Below are 20,298 nucleotides of genomic sequence, written 5' to 3' on the forward strand. Positions count from 1 at the left end.
AAAACCTTTAACTCATAATTGGAAATATCCCACATCTTCTGCTGCAGCCAACAAAGTTTTGCCAGTTTATCAAAAAATTATATTGTCTTGCCTGCCTTCTTGGAATCTAAAAAAGTATGTACTTCGCCCATAGTTGCAAACTCCCACACTCTGTAATGTTCAGTGTTATTAACAGTCTTTGCAGAAAAGGCATTCTTGCTGCAGCTAGCAAATAGGAAACTAATTCTCTATGCTCAGATCTAACTACTCCATTCACATAATTTAATAAGAAGACTGCTGGTGTAATGGAATAGCAGGAACGGTGACAATTCAACTCCATCATCTATATTATATTGTGCCTACTGCATGGAGGCCTCTGAAATCAAGTCCCTGAGCATTATCACAAAATGTTGCAACAGATTGGGGAAACAGCATCAATAGAATACTCACAGTACAGAATCTATATGGGAAAAGAATGTTGTAAGTTTAGTTAGGATTAATACCCTCAGCCACAGTGTAGGGATAGGAAATTCTATGTGTGGTAAGAATGGAAAATTGAGTGGGGGAAAAAAACACTCCAGTGTTAGGGAAGTGAAAGTTCATGGAGCACAGTGGCAGAACAGCTAGAAAAAGGGTGGAAGAGGCAGCAAGAATAGAGGAAAGGTCAAGTGGAAAAAACAGAGGTTTAGGGGAAAAGAAGGTTAATGGGGAGCTGCAGAATGAAGGCACAATGAGATTTCTATGAAAGAAGATTCATGGCTAAGACATTAGCTGGAAGATGAATTTTATACACTGTACAGTAATCATTTGAAGTAAGGCCGTTTCATAGCTGAAGGCTTGTACAGTAGTCTTTATTCATTTAATAATTTGAACACAAACTCCTTACAAATGGCCCTAAAACTATACCTTGCTTTTCTCAATAAATATTCAGAACTAAACAACCGTTTGATGGTGAAAGTTATCCCTATTGCATTAAGCAAATTAACAATGCAAATGAAAGTACTGTCCTAGGTATCTTTAATTACAGCAATGAGACAAAATATGTATCAAGGTCCAGGCATGTCCCACCCATATGTCAGTCACAGTGAGTTCAAGTGGGTTCACTCCCAAATTAATGGCTATAGGATTGCAGCCAAAAATATATGTTAAGAAGATACAGTGACCAGATAATTTTAATGGCTCTAAAATTTCCTGTTTCCAGACACCTTCAGTGGTTTTCAAATATTTATGCCTGTTACAGAATGTGACAAATAAGCATAACTACCACTGGGAGCATACTACAATTACATACAGTAAACATCCATTGTAACCATTTTGCCATGAGATGCCCATGCGTCCTAAAGAGAAGTCTTGCTCCCACACACTAGTTTTTAATTCTGAACAGTTCCTGTGAAGCTGACAGAATTACTTCTAACTTTCACTGTTCCATAGTGCTAGAATTGCTCAATCTAAGCATACTATGAACATCTTGGGAAGGAGAGAGGAGCTGAGCAAAAGGCCCAGTACTCTTCTTGTTGATGCTAGTTAAATGTTTAGGGTTGCACTGTCATGCTTGCTTAATGACTGATGAGCCATCCTCCTGACTCCCCGTAACACTTATTCAGAAAGCCCATTCATTTAAATGGGATTTACTCCAACTTATGTGGACTTGGATAACAGCAAAGAATTGATGCATATGTTAGGTTCTTAGGGCACTAAAACCTTTTCACATTTATTTTCTGTACATTTGATTTCAGGTAAGCTGACATAAGGAGAGGGCAGGTTAGACAAGAGGTTGTGAAAGAGGGAAAGAGATGCATTCCTAAAAGAGTACAGAAAAGGGGGTGGAACTGCAGGAAGGGGAAAAGAGACCCAGCTCCTCAGGGAGGACCTTAGTTAAATTAATAAGCAGATTTTAGGCATGCCTACTCAGAAATATGGCTGTTATTTTAATGATACTTACTCTCTCAAGTAAGTAAGCACAGAACTCCAACTTTTAATTGTTCAATGTTGATTGGGAAGGAAAATTAATTTTAGTTGCTTTTTAAAGAGACTGCAATATGGAAAGACTTTGCAAACTAAATGGAAAAAAGTGTTTTGGAGTGACAACTATACGTTACTTCAGTGGAGGAGAATATGATGAGTTCCTTCACACTTCATCATCCAACAAAGGGGCAACAACATACAGCTGCCACCGATAATAAATTCTGAGGGTGAAATGCTGTTCATTTTGATCTCAGGCAAGCTGACCTTCAGAAGGGGCAAGAGTCACAGAGAGGTGAATTAAAGGTGGCAGAGAAGGTGACACAAGATGGACAAAAGTGAGCACAGTAAAAAGGAAAGCGAAAGAGAGAGACAGAAAGGCAATGCCAGCAGATGAAGAGAAACAGAAAGGTGAGAAATATTTGAGTAGGTAACTGAAATGTGGAAGAAAGCATGAGCAGAGAGAGAGGCAGCAGGCAGATAGCTGGTGACAGAAAGGATCACGGAAGAAGATGAGATGATAGGGAGTGACATCAGACAAAGGAAGCACAAGGGTGAGGCAAAGATGGAGGACAGAAAGTACACATAGGTAGGCAGCGAAAAAGTCACCAGAAGTGACAGAAAAAGGAGGGAAGTGGTGAAACTTATGGAAAGGGGGGGAAAGTGAGAGAAACGCTTTTTTGGTAAAATAATGCAATAGTAATGCTCAATATTAGCCACAGGCTTAGACAAGACTGTCAGAAATCAAGAGGGTTACAGCTATTTTAAAAGGTTAAAAGGTTTGACCTACAATACTGCACATGAAATACTGGCTCATGTGTATTGAAAAAATCTGCATGTCAGCACCTCAGTATGTGATATGCAGTGAAATGCTAGTGCTACTAAATATAAATCAAAAGTTAAAATGTAGAAGTAGGCCATATTCCTGTCTGGGAGTCAGAGGTGGGTCTCGGGTCTCGACTGGTTGAAGGGCACTAGTCTAATCCACGTTGTATTGCAGTTCTAGAGGAGAAGCTTCTGACACTGACTGGATAAGCTAGGCTAAAAATAAAGCTAGCTTGCAAAACATAATATTAAAGCCATTACCTCATAGTTAAGAAGCAATAAATCCACAAATCATACAGAACAAAACATGTGTACTATTACTATTGAGTAATAAGTTATTTGGCAGCTACTTAATAAATTCCCACCCACCCCGCACCCCCTTGATCGTAGCACATCTCAGAACATAAGCATGTGCCTTGAGAGTGCTGGCATAAACAACGGTTGCTGTAATCAAACTTCAAGAATACAAGGATAAATCAGCAATAGAAAATGTGTTCTCGGGAATCACATAGCCATGCAGATCTCCAGTGAAAGGCATGAAATTACAATAAAAAAGCAACATGGATATAATTAAAACTAGGCTACCATCTGTTTGTTGAATAACTATTATACTGGGCACTACCTCTGAAAAGCCAACTGCGCCTCAAACAGGAAGCTCAGTTCACTGAACTATGAGACAGGGCACTTGCTGAATGTCAAATGCCCAATGAAGTCAACACTTGCACCGAAACCATACTAATGTAAGTTATGACAGTGTGAACAATTCAAAAACGATTTACTCAGATCATTTAACGTTTACACTGTAAAGCTCTAATTGCACGATTTCCAATTAAAAATAAATAAGAATGCAAAAAGAGGGGGTTAAAGTAAACATAAACAAAGACCAACAGCCCAGACTTATGCGGGCTACTCTGAAGGACCGGTAGATTCTACCACACCCAATGCAGCTCATTCCCACATTAAGTCTACACAGGACTGTAAACATATTATCTTTGCAAAACTGTCATGCCAACAGAATAACGAAGATTACACTGACTGAGTGATCAGAGTTTTGCCATAAGTGAGTCATAACAGTTTAACCTAGCACTGAAAATGTATAAACATTTACAATATGTAAGGTGTCTGCTTTGAAAAGGGAATGTTGCTGCAAGGTACAAACATTTACAGCATACTGAAGAAGTTGACTAAAATAAATGAGACTTTCTTCTGAATTTTGCTATCTGGCTATTTATTTTCCAGATTCAACATTTAACATTTCTTTTTTGCAATGTGGAACCAAAATATGACAAATCTCCAGCTATCACTGCTCAAAAGTGATTCAATATCGACCTGAGCACGCACAAAGACACTCAACTCTCTTTCTCAAAAAAGTTACAGATAGGTAGCCGTGTTGGTCTGATGTAGTCGAAACAAAATTTAAAAAATTCCTTCCAGCAGCACCTTAAAGACCAACTAAGTTTTTTATTTTGGTATGAGCTTTCGTGCGCATGCACACTTCTTCAAATACACTGAAACAGACGTCTCCCCAGGCAGCTGTCCGCCCCTGGTGGGGGATCGAACCTGCGACCTCGGCGTCATCAGCTCCACGTTCTACCCAACTGAGCTACCGGTATCTGAAGAAGTGTGCATGCACACGAAAGCTCATGCCAAAATAAAAAACTTAGTTGGTCCTTAAGGTGCTGCTGGAAGGAATTTTTAAATTTTGTTTCAAAAAAGTTACTTCATGCCAGTGGTGAGATGGGCAGTGTCAACCCACACAGGATCTCATTTCTCCCTTACAGAAGAAGTCAGTTTTGAGATCATCCCCTAAACAAAGGAAGTATATGTTCCAAAAGCACTCATACAATTTGGCACTTCCAGAGAAAAACAGTTGTTTTCCCTCTGCTTTTTATGCCGCTCTCACACTCTGAGAAAGACAGGACTATAAGGCATATGTATACCTTCAGGAATGCAAAAGTCAATTCCAGAGCCTTCCCCACCATGATAAAAGTAAATAATTGCTCTCTTAACAGCAGTTCTGGAGCCTGGCACTCTGTTCCAGAATTCCCAAACTGTTTCCCTTCAGATATTTTGAACTACAATTCCATCAGCTCCAGCATGAATGGCCATTGGTTAGGGATGACGGCAGTTGCAGTCCAAAACATGTGGAAGACACACAGCCAGAGAAAGCTGTTCTATTTTAACTATTACATTAATGGTAATAATCAGTGCTATTTTTCTAGAAAAAGTGGTGCTGGAACTCAGCCATGGACACTTCCTTCATGACAATGGTGCCCCCCTGAGAGGTGCTGGAACTGAGTTCCTGTGAGCTCCCCCTGAAAAGAAAGCCCTGGTAATAATTTCAGCCATAAAATTGGGTTAAGAAAACACTCACATATTTCTGAACATCAGAGGTAGTCCTTAGTTGGTCACCATTGTCAGAAGCAATGCATTACAATAACAGGTGTCAAAAGCTCTTGCAATGGATGCAAGAAGTTATTGCCTTTCATGTAAGTGAAAATACACACATCGAATGACACCAAAACGCATGGCACTGTCAAAAATGTGAACAAACTTTTTGACAAAAACACATAAACCAATACTAATTACTGCTCCCGAGAAGAAATACATCACAGTTTGAAGCATGTACAGTATAAACATATTTTTGAAAAAATTACCAATGAAATGCAAAGGTTTGGACAAGGTCTTTCTAAACAGCCAGATGCTATTACAGTACAGCTTCTTGTGCTGGAGTTAAGATTAAGGAAGATCAGTGCTACAAATTTACTTTCCTGCCAAGCAGGTAGTATTACAAAGTACCCAATCCTGAAACAACTTGTATGGATGGATAGAAAGCATTGAGCAAGTGCTTAATTCAAAACAATGAAAAAGATGAAACCCTGGTTCCATTAAACCACAACAGGTCCTTTCACAACACAATCCAAGATAGTAATCTGGAATATGATATTAACAGAGTGTGTGCATCCATTAGCGCAGTCTCACTTATGGCTCCACATGGATGGATTAGATGTAAACAGCCCTAAAATCTATTGCATTACACTGTTTGGACAAAACAACAAAGGACTGACACTCTGCATATGAACGAATCAAAAACAACATACAGAAGAACTAAAAGAGCAGTTTCTGTGTCCTTGAACAGGGTCATGAATACATCTCTCAAGTTGGCCTATCTGACAAATGAAAAATAAGGGTGCTATTGATTTCACCTTATTTGGGTCTGATATTGTTATTCTGGCAACTCTCAGAAGTAGAAGATATGGGAGAGAGCTATAGAGGTCCATTCAACTAACTTTTTCTTAGAGCTGACCCATTGAAATTAAATTCATCATGGTTATTAATTTCTATAGGTCTGCTCTAAGTAAAAGTTAGCTGAACACAACCCATATGCAGTGCGTGTGTGTGTGTGTGTGTGTGTGTATTATACGTTGTAAATTCCTTCAGGATGCCTCACAGGAGAAGGTTAAAAAATGAAATAAATAAATAAATAAATACAATATTAACACCTGAAAGTGTACAGATTGCTCATTTATGTGAAGTGAATTGTGCCTTCCACACCTATAAATAAGCCCTGAGATGTTGGAATAAATTTTGAAGCAAAGATTTAGAACGCCCGTGGTTCTTTTGATTTGTTCTTTGCACTGATATTGGGTCTTCTTAAATCTTAAGAGACATCCCTCTGGATTTCTTTCTTCTTCTTTTTAATGAGATGATATTCATTGGCACATATGTGGGTACTGTGGCGGATTTAAATGTTACTGCAATCATCACAGGACCTGAATAAAAACCTGCCAGCTAGAACCAGTAAATGACAACAGGTTGTTGTAGTCCCATACCTAGTACTTGGGCAAGCTTACATCCCCTTCTGCCTTCTTTAGAAGTCCATCTAGCACAGTAATACTGTCCATACTGACTGGAAGCAGTTCCCTGAGGTTTCAGGCAAGGGGACATTCCCAGGCCTACCTGGATTAAACCAAGGACCTTCTAGTTTCAAAGCAGATGCTCTACCACTGAGCTACAACTCTTACCAAACTCCAGCAGCCGACCAAGATACCTTCTGGAGCATCAGTAAGATCATTATATGTAACAGGTAAAGAAGTCAACAAAGAAAACGATGGTTATTCCTGAACTGACCTAGTCAAGTATCAGATAAGAATGGCTGAGAACCTTTAAGGGTACTTGCTGCTAACAACCGCACATTATCTCACTGCTCATAGAAGTGCTCCTGAGAGGCTTCCCTAGGAGACTATTGAAGTGAAGGGTAGAAAGAGACCTTGCTGTTGCTTTCTTGCCCCATCAGCAGTATTCATTGGTTGAGGCTACACTTCCTAGGAAATCAGTTGAACTTGTTCAGACCCAGGCCCGGCTCGCCCATTGGCTCTAGTGGCGCAATGCACCACAGCGCCTGGGTGATCAGGGGGCGCTGAGGGGCGCCCCAGCAAGTGGAGGAGCTGCGCGGCGGCCTCCCTTTTCCCTCCGCCAGCCGCGCCGCTCAGGGGAGAGCAGGGAGGTAAGCGAGCGGAGCAGGGGCATTAGGACCCCACTCCGCTCTGCAGGGTCATCCCTCACCCCGGTGCTGCGTTTCATTAGTAGAGGTGACGCCACATGGCAGCAGCTCTACCAATGAAACGCAGCGCCAGGGTTGGCGGGAAGGCTGTCAAACTTCCGAGGCCAGGAGCCGTGCAGCCTCTGAGGCACCTCGGCTGCTCCTGCAAAGAAGGCCGCTTCCTTGCTCCAGGCCCGGCGGTAGCGGGGTGGCCCTTCCTCCTCGGGTCCTGCCCTGCGCTCCTCAGGTGGCGCAGCAGAAATGCGTCGGGGCTGGCGGTCATGGGTGTCCCAAGTGGGAGGGCCTCTGGCTTTGGCGGCGGCGGCCCTGCTGGTGGCAGCGAGGGGGCGCTGGGCTGGCAACGGGGCCTGCCAGACTTGGAGCTCGGAGAGGCCGGCGGAGTCGCGCTCCCCTTGCAGCAGCCTCCCGAGCTCACCCGGCAGCTCCTCCGCAGGCCCGTGTACAACAGGCCTCCACTGGGCAGGGAAGCGGAGCTGGGTGAGCTGGGCCGACCCGTGCGCCTAGAGCTGAGCGCCACCGAGCAGCGGCGCCAGGAGGAGAGCATCCAGAGCCACCAGAGGTGAGTAACTTGGAGCCGGGAACCGTGCAGGCCGAAGGGAAGGGGGGGGCAATTTTTTTGCGCCAGGGTGCTGGGTACCCTTAAGACGGCCCTGTTCAGACCTCTGAGTAAACATACAAGCTTATGTGTCATTATGATCATGTTGTGTATATGGATTGCAGACCAACCTGTGTATTCAGTCCAATCTCAGTTGTCAAATGTAACCTGTTCCGGAAAACCGTTCGACTTCTGAAATGTTCAACAACCAAAAACTGAAAGTGGAAGCCTCAATGGAATATGAGGCTTCCTCCTAAGTAATTGTAGTTGCAACTGTGGAATTACTGTAAGTGCTGCACCAGTGAAAAACTTGCGAAGCAACCTGCTTCCCAAGAAGATTCACTTTCCACCACTGAAAACATGTGAATTGTGCATTTTTCCCATTTTGAATGATTTTAATAACTATCCACACACTGCATAGCCACAGAGACCCATTGCACGTCCCTGTAAAAAGCTGCATCTGGTTCCCCAACCAATTTATGCCACTGGGTTATCATCTGGTTAGTGATTACAAACCGTTCCCATGCCTGTTAAAAGAAAAATTAACATTTCCAACCAGCTAAACATATAAAATGCTTAAGTTCTGCAGCCCGATTTAAAACGTTGTTCTCCACTATTAATCCTTTTTGAGTCATCGTTGCTTATTTTTGAATTATCACGGCTTTGTTTTTCTTGGCACGTATAAAACACACACCCCGAATGCCAATTCGCAAAGCATCATTATTTTAGGGGATTCACTGCCGAAAGATGTGGTGATGACCACTAACTTGGATAACTTCAGTAGATTGGGCAAATTCATGGAGGATATGCCTATCAATTGTTATTAGATATGATGGTTTTATAGAACCTCCATGTTCAAATGCACTATACCACCAAATAGAAAGTGCCAGTTCCTGAACACCTCCTGCCTCCATATGGGTTTCTTAGAAGCATTTGTTTGGCTACTGTGGGAAACAAAGTCTGATCCATCAGGGCTTTCTTTTGTTCCTGATGTTGTGCATGCCAGATTTGAAGAGTATACTCATTTACAGTTGCCATCAACTTTGGATCTGAGCTTTATCTAAACAAATCTTCACCTGTATGAATTAGATATAATCTAATAAAGTGTTCAAATGATTCAGTATTTTTTTAACCCTACTGGTGGTGAATATAGCTTTCAGGGATTAAGGCCCTGCAAATGAATGAGAGGCCTCTTAACTGCATCTTTCACATTGTCTAAGGTCTAAATAAAGGCATGCCTAATATTAAATGACTCAGAGTAAAACAAACAGAACTGAAGATCACTTTATTACTCAGAGTTTACTCAAGATGGCTATGGCAGTAACTCTTGTGAAACTGAAGACGCCTCCTTGGATAACTGAGCTCTAGTACTAATTATGCCACAAATGTTCCTATGCGAGCTCAGCCTCCAGTTTTATTAGAAAACCCATATATAACTCGATTCCCTCTCTCCTACCAGTCTGAAAGAGAGCGTTCAATTATATATATATGCAAGTATCAACATGACATCCTCCAGATTTTGATAGGATACAATTAAACATCATACTGACAGAAAAGGAAGCAACCTAGCAAAACAAGCTTCTCTTCTGCCTTACACAAACACAAGAAGATAATATGTATATAGCCGCTGGAATATTTATGTTTCAGAGCAATAGTCATCCTGTGGACTGAGCTGAAGGGCTGTTTCTGTTTTTATTATTTAGCTGAGACACATCACTGGTTGGGAAAACATTTTGTGGGATTTGTTTCATCTCTAAATGCAGCCGCTGATTACACAGCAGAGGAAGCCTGCTTACAACAATGTAAGGCCTGGTGTCAACTTTTCAACTCCTTTATAAGTTGTTAAGGCCTTAGAACTCCGGAGAACACTCTGTGCAGACCTCCCTCCCCTATGATTAAGATGCAACATGACATAACAACAACAACAGCGACGAGTCTCTCCCATTTCAATGAACGAATGCATATTTGCGTCAATACGCACGGGCTTTGGATTCCCAGCCACCCACTTCTCTGAAAAAGCCCAGAACAAGAATAAGAGTTCATCTAAGATCTGCAATCCGCGATCCATCCTTCTCCCTTTGTTATGCAGACCTGCGCTTGCCTTCATCTCACGCCCAAGAAATACATCTGGGTTGCTAAAGTTTCACCTCTTCCAGACTCGAGTAAAGATCTCCTGTTTGAACACACACACACACGCCCCGTTTTCCCAGTACCCTCTTTCCCCAAGGAAAGCTTCCCAGCGATTGGAGGCGGTGGGGTGGGGTGGGGGGTGCAGGCGACTAATCCCCCACTGTGCGGCATCTTAACTATTTATCTACATCTGTGCATGCTGCATATTTCCCTTCCAGCCAGCCAGCCAAACCATTGCACCTCATGCTTTCCCTCCTCCCTCCTCCCTTTTAAACACTTGTGCAACAATTGCTGCGCTCGCCACGCCTTGCGACGCTCCCTCGCTGCTCTCCCTTTTCCACAATAACAAAACTCAAGTTGAAAATAGAAAGCAATTACCTCCCGAGTCAGTGTCCTCCGCCAACCGGAGCCCCACATAATCCAAGAGGGCAGCGCTCTAACCTCCAGAGCTGCTTGCTTCTCCTCCTCCAGAAATTGAGCCTCGCCTGGTTTCTCAGGGGCTGCAGCGGTCTCTCCCCCCACCACCACCTCCACTTTTCTTTTCTTTTGGGTAGCGCCTTGACAAATCCTCTCCCTCTCTCTCTTTTGCCTTTGTTAAGGGTTAGAAGTTGAGCTGTGCCTGTTCTCTCTCTCTCTCCCTCCCTCCCTCTCTCTCTGCCTCTTTCACTTCTTGTATTACAGTTACATGGCTGTGTGACGTTTCTGGCTACAGAAAAAGGGGGAGAAAACAACTGAGGGTGAGAGCCGCCTGCCAGGGCGAAGCTCCTCCCTTCTTCGCCTCTCTGCTGCTTTCCCCTCCCTCCTTCCTCCAGACTAACACACAGCAACAAGCTGTTTTTGGGGTGGGGGGGGGCGTGGAGAGAAAACAGCTCTGCCTCTGCCCTTCACAGGTATAAACCCTACCGTCCCCCAATCCTTGCAGCTCCAAGCCCCACTCAAAAATCTCAAACATCATTTATTATCCTGATTATTACCAGTATTGGGTCGTCTGGGGTTTTTGGCTTCTTCTGGGATAGTTAATTGTAGTCCCAGAATATAATAAAAGCTGGCACTGCTACAATGGGTAGGGCAAAGCCACTCCTGCTATTCTGCTGCAAACAACTGCACCTTGAAATGACACTACCTTTCTCCCATACTGGTGCCAATGTCGCTGAGGGGGTCTGCCAGGCATGTCTGCAGTAGTTCTCAGAAATAATCCTAAAAGCGCACTTCCCCCTACGCACGCATGGTTGCTCAGGAGGAAGTCCCATTGCGTTTGATGGGTTAGTGTACAGAGGACTGAAGCCTCGGCCTCCGACCCTAGGCTGGGCGTTCTGATTTGGAAGACGTTCCACTGGAGGAAAAAAATAGGGTTTACTTCTGGTTTATGCATGCATAGGACTGTGCTTGTAAGTGCACTTTTGAACCACTATTTCTGCGTATACAGAGCAGAAAGCAGAACATACATTTCAGCCAAGTGGGTTTTCCCTTTTTGCATGGCAGATATGGGAAATGTAAATATGCTTAAACAGGTTAATCCTATGGAGGTTCCCCCCCCCCCCAATGGAAGCCCCATGGATTTCAGCAGGACTTTCTCTCAAGAAGTGCATAAGTCTACACCAGGTGTAGTGACTAAAATGTTGGACCTGGAAGCAGTAGCGGAGCTTCATGCTCCGGCACCGGGTGTGTGTGTGTGTGTGTGCGGAGAGCAGGGGGTGGGGGTGGAAGACTAGTTTTCAAATAATTGTTTGGCTACGAGACTCACCAAATGACCTTGGCTGACCTAGGTCTGACCTACCAAACAGGGTTGTTGTGAGAGGCAACTGTTATGCCACCTTGAGCTTCTTGGTGGGAAAGTGTGATATAAATGTAATCATGAATAAATGGATATACATAGGGCCTTTTTTCAACCGGAACTCACCAGAATTCAATTCTGGGCAACCCTCAGGTGGGCACCATTGTCATTATAAGAGGACAAGCGAGGCGCTCATGGTGAGTCTTTTTCTGGAAAAATAGCACTAGGTATACATAGGATTTGGCTATTGGTGTCAAGCAGGAAAACAGACATCACCACTACTAACACCACGTTGGCCTGAAAGCTGCCATGGCTTGTTCTGTAACATGAACAATGTTCTTGCTAATGCCACAGCGTGTAACAATGGGTGCACGCCTGACCTAATAAAACAGAGGGAACTGGTGACATTGGAGTTCAAGGGGTGAGGACTATATTCAGTTACTGCTGCCTATGGTAATTAGCTGCTGAAATATTGATAGATCTCCCCCACCTACTCTTGTCCCAGGTTGAGATGGAGAGAACAAATAGGAGGAAATGATTTAAAAAATAAATAAATCTGGTTCTTAAAACTATGCAGCTGAATAGCAAAATGTTCCTCGTGTGAGGTTTTGTCCTCTTTAAGTTACACTCTCTTTTTTTTCTTTTTCAAAAAGTTAAATATATGGCTGCCAAGTGAGTTAATGAAAAACCCTTTGGTAGTTAACTCATTTAGCATAGCAGCTATGAAATAAAGTATGTGGCACAAGGCCAAAGCATAAAGGACTCTTCTTTGAACCTACTCAGGTTTCTCTCTCTAACAAGAAAAATAGTTCTGACCATCTTCCGAAAGAAGTGGGCAGCTGGCTTCTAGACAAAAGGGCGAATTTAGGCCTTCAGTTGTCCATCCTGTCCCATTACCCAAATACAGATCATGGAAAAACCCAGGAAATCAACCATTTATCCTGGAAAGCACAGAAACCTCATTTGCCCCGAACAATCAATATACTAACAGGCAGTATGTTCCTCATACAAAACCAGAATCAATTATAATATTGATATAACAGGAAACAAATGAAATCGCAAAGCAAAGAATTTGCTAAGTACAAAGCAGGGAAGGACACATTGCAGCTATTCATTTTTAGGGGGCAATCATATACAGTACTTGAGATTTGCCGTAGAAACTGGCAAAGCCATGCTAGGCAGGCAGAATGCCAGATGGGCTGTCGCCCTGACAGATATGTAGAGCACTCTGTTGGCAGAGCCGTTCCAGGATTAAAAAGGCCAATATCAGGCAGAGTCATGGGCCACACAGGGAAGAACTCCAGACATCGTATCCTACAATCCTTCAGTCCACAGACACGTCCCCATCAACAGCACAATATTACATCAGTGCTCAGCCTATCACAAAGAATCCACACAAGCAGCTGAGATATCAGTGGAAGGGGGTGGGGATTTAAGCAACCCCTGCATGGACAATCACTCCAGTCACATCCTCATGGCAAAGCATAGGACCCATTCATAGCACACCACCATCAATAGATAAATCCCACACAGAGACATCCTAAATCAGCTGACAGAGTGCATAGAGCTATGTACCACTCTGATCCAATATTAGAAACTCAGATATATAAAGCTAGGCACCAAATGGCTCCTTAAACCAGGGTTACAGTTGCCAAAATGGAATGAAATGCGTTCCAGTTGTGCAGATAAAACCCCACAGATAAAATTCGAAAGGATGCACTGTTATTGTGTGAAAACAGGCAAGATCCAATGATCCCCAGGCCTGCATCCCCAGATGGTGGAGACATAGGCACCATTCTGGCGCCGTACATCTTCACTTGGTTGCAAGTGACCGATAACTGTAGCAGGTAACTCACCATAGGGCTCCAGATTCCTATCACCAAATTCCACTCCATCCCAACAACAATGAAGTAAATAAAGGGGAAAACACATCCTGTAACGCATGCCTGCTTCAAGTGTCTCCCTCTACCACACCCCCTTTGCTATGTGCGACTACGTCCATCTTGTCTAAACTGTACAGCTTTATTTACAGCAACCGCACTGCCTGCTGCCTTTTACACGATGTTCTCTTGCCTCCTATCACGGCTACCTGTTGACAAAGGCAGGCACTCCTCTGCAACTATTGCCACTTCTGGTGAGACACTCAGGTGCACTTTTGCCTTACAGGATCACTTTTGCCTTACAGGCTCACTTTTGCCTTACAGGGCTGAGCACTCAGGCAGCACCAGTCACTGCTCTCTCACACCTGCTCACAAGAACCCAATATGCATCCCTCTACAGAGATTATGTTGGAGAGCTGTTGGCTACTGCTTGATATTCTCTCTTCTCTTATTTTTAAATGGTTTGTTTTTGTTTTTTAGGTAAATATACACAGAACAAACAAGGAACAGTAAAAAATTGAATACAATATTTGTCTTTCCCTTGATCACCACAGCTACAGGATCCGCCCCACTCCCCACTTTGCACTCATCATGATCAAAATCCACTCCGTAACCTGCAACAGTGACCAGCATGCTCCCAAAGGTTCTTGATCTGCAGAAAAGCTCTATTTCAGACAGATGCAACAGGTGAAGATGTCCTTACTATGGAGCTACTACCCTCATATCTGTGTCAAGCCACTGTACAATCCCTGCTGGAGTGGCTAGTTAGACACACACACACACAATAAATAAATAAATAAATAAATAAATAAATAAATAAATACTTTCCTTCCAGAATCACCTCCATCCTGGATGCTGTTCAATAAGACTATGACATTATCATACATGTTGTTCCTCTGAGCTGCATCCAATACGGTACTAGTCTAACTCAGAGTAGACCCATTCAAATGAATATACAGACTTACATTGTTCCATTGATTTCAGGAAGTAGATAAATAGGTACCGCTCAGGCAGGAAGGTAAACGGCATTTCCGTGCGCTGCTCTGGTTCACCAGAAGCGGTTTTGTCATGCTGGCCACATGACCTGGAAGCTGTACGCTGGCTCCCTCGGCCAATAACGTGAGATGAGCATCGGAACCCCAGAGTCAGGGGTCCCTTTACCTTTACCTTTACTCTGGGTTACCTAGCTAAATACAACCATTTCCCTCTAGGTCTAGGAAAATGTAAACTGGGATCTTTCCATGGGCATAGCCAGGATTTTTGTTGAGGGGGGCAGGACTTTTGGGGGGGGGGGAGAATCGAAGTGATTGGTCAGTTAGTTAAGTATTCCTATTGTTTTTGATCTAGGGGGGTCAGCTGCCCCCCTTGGCTATGCCCATGGATTTTCCCCTAACCCCCTAGAAAAATCTGGCTCAGAATGGTTCTCTAAAGCAGGCAAAGAGCTTATGGGTTCTGGCAGTGGCCTTCCCCGCCCCCACTGCCTGGACCCCGAAGGGCCAAACCTCTCAAGGTATGCAAGTGGGATGGGCATTGCTGCCATGGTGGGCATAGGAGGAGTATCTTGCAAATCCACAGCCTAACATAATTGAAGCATAGTATAGGATTGCTCCTTCCATGAATGTGCTCATTGTGTGGTGTGGCATTCACAAAGTATGCTGCCTAACAGTCAGGCTGTTGTGCCATGATGGTTAAATCTGACATTTGCTAAAGCGGACTTTTAAATTTAAATTATTTTTGAGGTTGTTTTTTTTTAACCAACCACTTGGTGCAGAAAGAATCGAGAGGGCACTGCCTGATTCATTATTATTATTTGGCTACACAGCTGTCTGCTTTGAAAACCATGAAGAAATCAAACACACCCATTATGTTACAGAGGTGGTGTGAATCTGCACTATCTTAAAGGCCAAAGAACAACAAAACCCTCTTTAATAGCAATGGCTTTCAAAAGTGATATAAATAATCATTCTTGGATTGAAAATGGGTGGAATTTCTGGATGCACTCCACCTTTTTCTCCCTTCAGATAAGCGAGTCTGCCACATTGTTCAGATACACCCATAGATCATTTTATACTTCCTTGCCTTCAGCAGGTCTCAACTTGATACTTAAAACCAGCTCCTTAACGATAACTCTCTATTCATGATTCGAGTTTCTGGTCCCAAGGACTGGATTTTAGTTCACAGCAGATGGGCGGGGGTGGTGGGGGAGGGAAAGTATTAATTTACCTATCTCAATACTGACGTATATCCCAACAAAGACAGATGCAGGCACAGAGAAAGAGAGGGAGAGGGAGAGAGAAACACAAGGGCACAGCAGCACCGCTTTCCCGAGCCTGTAATGTGGAGTTGCAATGCAAAGGCAGCAAGGAGGGCTGGAGCTGCTGATTGGACGGTGGGTCTGCCAATCTTTGCAGGAGGGCAGAGTCAAGCGAACCACAGCTACTTTGCATCGGTGTTTCCCATTCTTCTTTGCCACTGTGTGTCACATTGTGTGAACCCCTCCCCCCACCTCTCCCAAAAACAACACCCCACTGTTTAGGAAGCAACAAACATCCATATCCATGGAGGAGTTGGTCTCCTTCACCAAAAGCACTGGAGATGGAAAATATTAATGTATCACTTCAGTGGAGAAAGGGGAAAAAAAACGAGAGTTGGAGTCTGTAACACACTATTAGCTGTAAAGCAGAGGGAGGAGGGGGAGGAGGAGGAGGAGGGAGGAGGAGGAAGGGACCCAGAGGTGAGGTGAGAGGAGTTGTGTCACTCCATTGAAAGAGGCTTTGACCTTACGTTGATCTCCTAAAGTCTCTGAATCCATTACTATTATTACCATTACTGTACCATTATTATTTTTATTCTTGCAGGTCAATTGGGATTATAACAGCACCCCCAACTCTTGTCTAATTTGCGAACTCATTAGTCTAATTTCATTATTTAATCATGCGCCAACCAATCGAGCTTCCTTAAGGACTGACCTATTTTTGGCTGGAGATAAACGATCATGTTAACAGATGTTAATCTTGTAATCTGTTTTCCTGTAAGCACTTCGCATGCCCGCTTTTTAGACATTAACGACAAGAACAACAACATATACACACACACATTAGAAAAGGGACGAATTGACGTCACTGTTCAATACTCCGGTGGTTGTTTTTTTTTAATAGAACTGGGGGGGGGGGGGAGAGAGAGAGAGAGAGAGAGAGAGAGAGAGAGAGAGAGAGAGAGAGAGAGAGAGAGAATTCGCCCCCTATGCTTTCAAAGACATGAAATCTTTCCCCACTTTATAAATGCTGATTTGTTCTGCCTCAACTCCCACGGGCTTTTATTTGCATTTCAAATTCCACAGGTTACACAGATCGCTTTTTACACACACACACACACACACACACACACACACACAGAGAGAGAGAGAGAGAGAGAGAGAGAGAGAGAGAGAGAGAGAGAGAGAGAGACTGTAAACCAACAATAAAGCACTGCACGGAGATTGAGAGAGGTGAGGGGGCAGGGGGCCACATCTGGATTAGATAAAGACCATGCATTAATAGATCTCCATAAATGGTCTAGAAGAAACAACAACAACAACAAAATATCCTTTTACAAGCTGGAGGGGGGGGGCTGCCTGAATTTGCAAGATCTTCTAGATCCACACAATATATTTTCCAGAGCGTCCTGGTCTACTGATGGGAGTTTTTTTCAGCGCTTCTGGAGCAAGATCGTTGCCGCGGGGAAGTGGGCAGCATTTTCTAGAGCTCTGCAGCTGCAGAGGGCAGGCGACCCGAAAGCCAGAGCACAAAATTGAGACCACCTCCCTGTCACCTTAACCTGGAGGAAAAACGCCTCCTGCGCCCTGAGACTTCTTGCAGCTCTACTCCGACCCCTCTAAAGTTTCCTCAACTTGTCGAAACAGCTTGATTCAAATGACGGTTGCAAGCAAGTAGTATTATGCTAATTCTGGGTGGAGATGGGAGGGGCAGAGGAGGAGGAAGAAGAAGAGGAGGGTTTCATAGGACAAAATGTCTGCATTATTTCTCTTCTCTGCACCCCCCCCCCACCAGTCCTCTCATCTCTCTCTCTCTCTCTCTCCCCCCCCCTCCCACCTTCCCGGTATATCCAATGGGCAGGACTAATCTCCGGGATTGCCCTCCAAGGACTCCCTTCCTCTCCACCTAATTTACAGCCCTCAACTTTCCAGGATAAACTAGTCCTTTTAATTCAGCTGATGGGAGAGGCTCAGGAGGGGTTGTGAGGGGGGGGGAATGGAAGAGAGAGAAGTGGCGAGGGGAAGAGGACGGACACACACACACACACACACACACACACACACACACACACACACACACACACACACACACACACACACACACACACACTAAGCAATAAATCAATCCAATCTGCAAATACCCTTAATAATGTAAGTGGCTCGTTCCCAAGCTGGAGAAGCATCGCCTCCCTCCCGCAGCCTGCAAACATTTCATTTTTTAAAAAGACAGGCAGATTTCTTTCTTGCGTGCGAGATCTCCTCCCCACCCCTCTGTACAAAGTCCAAATGTTCACAGTTTTAAAAAATAACAACATATAGCGACAATCCATTCAGCCCCCGCAAAATACCATTTTTTCTTCTCCTCCTCCCTCTGCCTACCCCCCCCACCCCTTTCAAAGAGCCCAAAGTTATCGTTTCTGTAAAAAAGTCTCTTCCATTACCGAGCGAGATTAACTATTAATTGGAAACGCGAAGTTTTTCCCACGGGCGTATTAAGAATATTCTCATCTCTCTCCTCCTCTTTCTGATCCCCTCCCATCTTCTTCCTCAGCACTTCCAAAGAAAAAAGAAAGAAAAAAGAAAGAGGGAGGGAGTGGAGAGAAAAGAAGGGCTTAACTATCTCTTCCCGATCCCCTTACCTTCTTGCAGTTGAGGTGAAGCGATTTTGAGAAGGACACAGACAAACAAGAAACCTGAAGGTGAAACCATGCGCTGAAGGCAATAAGGAAAGAACTGCACATGATTCACTGCGCCAGCTCCACTCCGGCGAGCAGCGAGGGGGGCGTCTCTACACCCCTCGGTGCCAAGCCCTGGCCAAGGGGTCCTCCGGCTTCAAACTTTCCACCGCCCTTTAGCCCATCTGGGAATCCCTTGAGGGCTCCGGGATGGAAGGCGACGGGAGGAATCCCCCTCTCCTTTTCCTGGTCTTTTTCCTCGCAGCGTATAGGTTGACGTCTTCCCCCAGCCGGGCGAATGGTCTGTTCTATATTAAATGCACACACTGTCTACTATTGTCTCATCAGCACAAAGTTCTTGTATTATGCGGGGAAAGTCTAGATAGCCAAAAGCGAGTCACATAAAAAACAATTATTCCACTAACAGGACTGATTCATTAGCAGATCTGTTATTCATCTCTGCTTCAGCCAAATGACTAAATAGATGGGGATTAAAGGAAACTATATATTCACATACAAAGTATGCAATTTTGTATAATTTCGACTCTCTCGCGATAGATACCATGCTGCTGGGTTGCCCATTTTCTTCTTGTTAAATTGTTGCTGTCCTTATTGCTTAATTCAGAGACGTCTGCTGCAGACAACTTCTCCATGAAATCTTGGTTTGACATTTGATGCGTGTGGCTTTCCTGGGTGCATTAATTTCATCACAGGTACATGCTGTACTAGAATGACCACACACAAATTATATACGTTCAGTAATCTCATGTGGCAATGTACTGGAAGCTGAAAGAGAAAGCTATGCACACCGCTCCTTCTTAAAGGCATACATTATTTTGTATCAGAATCAGACATTTGTCAACTATGAATTCGGTTTGCATCGCAGTTTTTTAAATAAACACAGTTGTATCATTGGGTGTTGTCCAAAACATATCAACCACAGTGTGCATAGACAGGACAAATATGTGTGTGCTTGTATCATGTGACGATAATCATCAAGGTAGAGTAGACCCATTGAAATCAATGGACATGATTCATTTAAAATCATGACTCAAGTCCATTGATCTCAATGGGTCTACTCTGAGTATGCCTTGATTGGATACTATCCAATATGTTTGGCAATGGAATTCCCTAAACAAACGTGTTACTCATTGAGAGGAGTCATAATATCTGAAGTGGCTTACTCCTGCGCCGCCCTTTCTTTTAAACAAGAGGCTTCAAGAAGAAGACAATACTACTAACAGTGGAAAGAGTTGGAACTTCTCAGAACAAATCCATTTGCCATATATCTTATTTTTAAAAAAGATAAGCTCCAAACTTTATCTCATATTTTCCAGGATGCTTTCTAAAGCTCACTTCAATCGCCCAAACACACAGCTGATATATGTTGAGTTCTGAGGTTTTTTGGAGCCTCAAATTAATTGGCTGAATTGTGGTGCTAGGTGCTGGGTGTGTTGGGGGTAAGAATGGAGCTTTGTTTTAGTCTTTGCCTAGTACTGTAGTGTGTGATAACTGGCAAAGGCAAAATTTTTGAGGAGTGTTGATTCGATCTTTCCATTTCCCTTCCATTGCATATTCACCCTCTTCCCCCCTCCTCCCTGCCCAACCATGATTACTAAGCACTTAAAAGGAGCATGCTGTCCAAATCTCTTCAGTGTGG

The 20,298-nt window shown here is 43.8% G+C and overlaps 1 protein-coding gene across 2 annotated transcripts in view; it reads right to left on the reverse strand.

The window, feature by feature from the left end:
* The window catches only part of ZNF516 (zinc finger protein 516), a 113,915-nt gene extending 94,679 nt beyond the window's left edge, over nucleotides 1–19,236 (reverse strand). The window contains exon 1 of one of the 2 annotated variants that reach the window (XM_035126324.2): nucleotides 18,603–19,236. The gene's annotated coding sequence lies outside the window, so the exon portion shown is untranslated. Of the gene's footprint in view, nucleotides 1–10,433; nucleotides 14,984–18,602 lie in introns of those variants that run through there. The other variant, XM_035126325.2, reaches the window with a different exon arrangement.
* Nucleotides 19,237–20,298: the final 1,062 nt, after the last annotated feature.

This window comes from Zootoca vivipara, chromosome 8 (genome assembly GCF_963506605.1).
Source record: "Zootoca vivipara chromosome 8, rZooViv1.1, whole genome shotgun sequence".
Taxonomy (NCBI): Eukaryota; Metazoa; Chordata; class Lepidosauria; order Squamata; family Lacertidae; genus Zootoca; species Zootoca vivipara.